Source organism: Callospermophilus lateralis, chromosome 7 (genome assembly GCF_048772815.1).
Source record: "Callospermophilus lateralis isolate mCalLat2 chromosome 7, mCalLat2.hap1, whole genome shotgun sequence".
NCBI lineage: Eukaryota > Metazoa > Chordata > Mammalia > Rodentia > Sciuridae > Callospermophilus > Callospermophilus lateralis.
This window is the reverse complement of record NC_135311.1, coordinates 116,889,932-116,896,104: the sequence shown is the minus strand read 5'-3', so window position 1 is coordinate 116,896,104 and position 6,173 is coordinate 116,889,932.

Sequence of the window (6,173 nt, the reverse complement as noted above, 5' to 3'; positions counted from 1 at the left end):
GAAATGGTGTAGGAAGGACACACCCTGAAGTCCTCCCCTGAAATGACCCACACCTTCACCACTGCCCCAACCAGGCTTCTGAGCCCTGCCGCTGCTCCTCCCCAATTTCTGTGAGGACCAAGGGCACGGATTCTCCAAAGTGACCCCCACAGGTGTCCCCCAAAGCTCATGGGAAATTCGACCTTTGGAGTTGATGATGCGGAGAATGGAACCAGACCCACCCCAGAGGATCCTCTGAGCCCAGGACCTCCAGTGCTTCCGGGGTGAGTGGTGAGAGGGAAATGCCTAGACGGGTGGGGAAGGGAGTCTAGAGGCCCCAGGATGCCAGGGTTTATGCAGATTCTTCCACACTCTGGTCCTCCCGGCCCAAGTCCAACCAGGACACCGAAGGCCTTTCTATCCATCATCATGGGAGACAGTGATAACAACCCTTCAAACACTCATGGACCTCTCCACCCCCTCTGGCGTGTCTTGTCTGTTGTGGAGTGAACCACGCACCTTCCGTAAGGAAGAGTCACCGTGACCTACAGGTCAACTCAGTGCAGACACAGCCACCATAATGTCTACTCTCGAGTCAAATTATGCCGGAGTCTGCTACGAGTTAAAGACAGCCTGTCCCCTTGAAAACGCTCGTGTCAACTGCCATTTTGTCCCAAGGTGGCGGAGGGAAGGAATCACAGTGGCAAGCTTGCTCTTTCTGAGTGTCCCCAGCTGCACCAAAATAAGTCCATTTCTTCTAAATTTATTGAAGTGTTGACAGACAGCAGAACACCATGCTGTCACATAAACAGGGGCTTCGCTTCACTTTTCACATTAAATACATTTTGAAAGGAGTGTCCGAGGTAGAAATGGTGCTGGACTGGGAATGGCAAGACCAGATTCTGGTTCTTGGCTTGGTCATCCCTGGCTGTGTGGATCCAAGAGGTCACTTCACCCCCAGACACCTCTGAACGGGTCACCCTCTCCCACCTGCCCTTCTGCCACAGGTTGACTGGCAGCACTGCAAGCTGACTGGCCCTTTTTCCTCCCGGGACTGGGAGGATGGCACCATTTGTTATAAATAAGTGAACAGGGCAGGGCGGGGCAGAGGGAGGGGCCTCTGAGGCCCTCTGAGAGCTCATTAGTGCGGAAGGCTCTTCTGATCTTCAACCTGATTCACTGAAGCAAAAAAAAAGGGGGGCAGGAGGGAGGAGGCTCACTGTATGGGGCACGAGGACGCCAGAGGACATAGTCGTGAGTGAATTGAGGGGAAGCAGCCCATCCCACCTCTGAAGCCAGGCCTCCACTTTGGTGGCCTGTTCACATTAAAACAGGGTCCCTGTCCCTACACTAAATATATGGGTACCCCAGAGAATAGCCAGATCACCCAAAAAATTGACCTTGAAGGATGTGAGCCTCTTCAGACAATCCCCCCGCCCCCGCCAGCAGGTCAAAGTCAGGGGCGTTCTTCTGGGAAAGAGCATGAGAGCTGTTGGGGGGCTCTTAGGACCCAGCTAGGAAGGGTGTACCCCGTCTCTTTAGCAACCAGAGCTTCAGGGAGGAGGTTTAAATGACTTGGAATAAAAGTCTCAAATTGCAGTCTGGACCACATGGAACACAGACCCGGGAGCTGTCCGTGGTGCTGACGGCCTCGGCCTGAGGTTAATGCCAGCTGTCAGTCCCTGACACATGTTGTCTGACCTCGGTCAAACCCGGAGCCAGATGCCTGCCCAGCTCCACCTCCTGCCTGACCATGGCTTCCTGCAGCCTGCCCCAATTCATGCCTGGCCTGGCCTGGGCTAGCTTCTCTGCCAGCCATCTGCCCAGAACCAAAGGTCATTAACCACGGTCTACGTGCCTGATCAGTTTACCCTGCTTTTCCCAGCATGGCAGCCACTCATCTTCCAAAAGCACAGCTGGCAATACACAGTGGCGAATTAGCCACAAGAAGGGGCACTCAGCCTCGGCCGTGCACCCAGGAAGCCTGGCAGCAAGATCAAAGGAAGGAGAAACAGACCTGCCCACCCCAATCCCACCCCACCAGCAAGTCCCAGTCAACAGAAACCCATTTCCTCCCATCCGTGGCCAGACAGGAGCCCTGCCCACACGGAAACTCCCCAGCAGTCTCCCTGTAGCTCCACCCACCCCGCTGTGCCCCGCCCCACCGTGTTCAGGAAAGCTTTGGACCACCAGCAATCCAGTGGCCAGTTGTGGAATGGCAGTCCCTTTAGGTCAGAGGTGTACCTCCCCCTTTTCTCCATTCCAGAGAGTGACTTTAAGCATGTCACCAAATTTCTCCAAACTCAGTTTTCCCATCAGTGCCGCCCCAGGCCACCCTGAAGTAATGGACATGAAAATGCTCAGGAATCACTGACCCTGGTGCACAAGGCAGTTGCTGTTGCTATCCCAATCCTGTCCAGGACTCCGTGTCACTCAGCGCCTTGTCAAGGGGCGTTCTAGAAGCTGCCTGGGGAAGAGAAGAACACACCAGTATCTCAAGGGCCAGTCTTCCCCTGCAGATGAGGTTAAATGGCTTGACCAATGTCACATGGCTAAAGTGCTGTCCTGCCAGGATTGGAACCCTGTTCTGTGGGGGCTCCCAAACTGGAGCACCTTCACCCCTGCCCTAACCAGCCTCGCTCTGGCTGAATTATGGAAGCCCATTTCATTAGGGCCTCCCCTTGTTTCCAGAAACCTAGAGAAATAACCCCACCCCAAAGGAAGTTCTCCTTCCCACCTGCCCTGTGGAATCAGACTTCAGGGCTGGGACGCAGCCCCGTCAATGTTCATAGCAGCACAATCCACAAGAGCTGAATTATGGAATCAACCCAGATGCCTGTCAAGAGATGAAACACACACACCATGGAGCTCTACTCAATCATAAAAAAGAACGAAATTAAGGTGTTTGCCAGTAAATGGATGGAAATTTTCGAGAATATCATGCTAAGTGAAATTAACCAAACTCAGAAAAAACTCAAAGGTCCAATGTTTTCCTCATCTGCAGAAGCTAGAGTAAAATAAAGGAAAGGGGAAGGGGAAAACAGGGTAAATAAAGAACCCATCAAGGGCTGGGGCTGGGGCTCAGTGGCAGAGCCCTCGCCTAGTGCATGGGAGGACCTGGGTTCAATCCTCAGCACCCCATAAAAATAAATAGTAAAACAAAGGTCTTGTGTCCAACTACAACTAAAAACATTTTTTTAAAAAAAAAGAACCAGTAAAATATAAATTAATAGACGAGGAAAAGGAAGTCTCAGAGAGCAGAGGAAGGAGAGTGGGAGAGGGGACAGAGGATGGGAGGGAAAAGGAGGGACTGTGAACTGAAATTGATTTCCACGCATGTGTGAGTAGGGCGGGATGAACCCAATGACTATGTATAAACTATAAAGCTCTAATAAAAAAAATGGCAAGGAAAGAAGGAGAATCCAGGGCTGGGCTGGGCTTCTCTTAGGAGCCGGACTGGACCCCAGTTTAACCAAGCTGGCTGGACCTCGGCTGCGGGTTAGACACAGCCGTCCTCACCCCTGCCACAGGCTCCTCCCTAGCCCCTTCCCTACACTGAGCACAGCAGAAGCAGGAGCACAGGGGGTAGAGCGTGTGCCCTTTGGGCCAAAGCTCTCAGACGCTTGGGTGCATGAGAATTACCAGGGAAGCCCCTGCAAAGGCAGAGCTAGGCCAGCCGGGCCTCCTACAGGACCAACTGCCGACTACAGAGAGCACTTAGCACACTCAACACCAGGAAAACAAATAACCCGATCAATAAACGGGCAAATGGACTAAATAGACATTTCTCCAAAGAAGAAATTTAAATGGACAACAAATATATGAAAAAATGTTCAATATCTTCAGCAATCAGGGAAACGTAAATCAAAACTGCATTGAGATTTCATCTCCCTCCATTTAGAATGGCAGCCATTGAGAATACCACATGAGCCTGGCGGGGGGTGCCCGACTGTAGTCCCAGCAACTGGGGGGACTGAAGCAGGAGGATCACAAGTTCAAGGCCAGACTAGGCAACTTAGAGAGACCCTACCTCTCAATAAAAAATAAAAGTAGTTGGGCAGGATGGCACAGCTCAGGGGGCTGAGGTAGGAGGATCACGAGTTCAAAGCCAGCCTCAGCAAAAGTGAGGCGCTAAGCAACTCAGTGAGACCCTCTCTCTAAATGAAATACAAAAAAGGGCTGGTGAGGTAGCTCAGGGGTCAGGTACCCCTGAGTTCAATCCCTGGTACCCCCCAAAAAAAATAAAAGATAAAAATAAGTAAAGGGATGTAGTTCAGTAGTAAAGCACCCCTGGATCCAATCCCCGGGGCCAAAAAAATACTAATAATGCAAAGTCACGATAAATACTGGAGAGGATGTGGAGGGAAAGGAACACTTTGACACTGTTGGTGGGATTGTAAATCAGCACGACACTGTGGAACTCAGTCTGGAGATTCCTCAAAAAACTAGGAATGGAACCACCTCATGACCCGGTATTGCCACTCCTCACTCAGCACACCACAGGGACACAGGCGGACCCATGTTTACAGCAGTGCACGTCACAATGGCCAAGTTACAGAACCAGTCTAGTGTCCATCAACAGACGAATGGAAAAAGAAAATGTGGCATATATACACAACAGAATTGTATTCAGCCATGAAAGAAAATGAAATTATGTCATTTGCGGGAAAGTAGATAGAACTGGAGAGCATCAGGCTGAGCAAGATGAGCCAGAATCAGAAAGCCCCAGGTCACACGTTCTCTCTCACAGGTGGAAACTGGAGAGAAAAACATTAAAAAAGGGGACCTCGGGAGAACAGAAGGAGATCAGCAGAGCTGAGTGAGGGAATCAGGGGGAGAGAGGAGGGGACAGACAGGAGAGGGGCCGGGGAGTGAAATTGACCAAATTATGTCATGTGCACATGCAAATATGTCACAGTGAATCCCAACACTGTGTGTAATCTTCATGCACCAATTAAAAAATTTTAAAGGCAAAGTCACCATCCACAGAGATCCTGAATCCACATATCCTTCTAGAGTGGGGTGCAGAAATCTGAATATTTAAGAAGGGCATCCTTTTGCAGGTGGCCCACACCGCTCTGGACTCTCCATCCTGTGTTCTTTGCTCTGGGCTAGAAGGCGGCCCTGACTACAGATGTCAAGTATCACACTGTGGGCTGCGGATATGGCTCAGTTGGTAGAGCTCTTGCTTCGCATGCACAAGGCCCTGGGTACAATCCCCAGCACCATAAAGAAAAAAAGAAAAAAAGAAACCAAGTATATCACATTATAAAAGGACAAATGTTACAGTCCTCACCCCACATTATAGGGGTCATGGGATGCTCCTTCTACTCCCCCCATTTAACAGATGGGAATAATATGGGGGCCTAGAGAGCAAAGGTGACTCGGCCAGGATTGGACCACTGGTTATTGGGAGAGCCAGGACCAGGGTCAGGACAGGCAAACCAGCACGATGTCCACATGGTCCAGGGGTCCAGAGAGGGCACAGAGGAAGGTGAATCCATGGAAGACTTGGGTCCTTTGGGTCACTTAGCTACGGGGTTATGGGACAGGTCAGGAGGGACCAGGAACCTTTCACACTGATTTATGAGGTGGCCCTCACAAAGGACCCCTGAGCTAGGATGCCATTTGTCACTTCCCCAAAGAAGCCTTGGAAATGATGACCACAGCACATGGCCCAGCCCGGGCACGTGCACACCACAGAGTCTCTCGTTAACAAGTCCCAGGCCATCTGGCACAGCAGCTACGGTGTCTTCCGGGCTGGGCGTCAGGTGCAGGGGACAGACAAAGGTGACAGAACAGGGTTCTTTCTGTAAACAGAGAGGTGGTTTTGCACCACACAGAATTAGAATTGGGAGAAAGTGTAAGTGCACCCATCCCCGAATCTGGACAAGTGCAGGGTCTCCTTGGAGTTCAAGTCGTTCCACATTAAAGGACTGTAGCACTCAGGCACGGTGGCTCGTGCCTGCAGTTCCAGAGACTCGGGAGGCTGGGGCAGGCAGGTCACAAGTCCAAGGCCAACCTCAGCAACTCAGAGAAGCCCTGTCTCAAGATAAAAAGGGCTGGGGATGTAGCTCAGTGGTAGAGCACTTGCCTAGCACATGTGACGTCCTGGGTTCGTCCCCGGTACTGCAGGGGGAAAAAAAGAAGGCTAGAGCAGCGCTGTTCAGTAGAACTTTCTGTGATAATAAAAA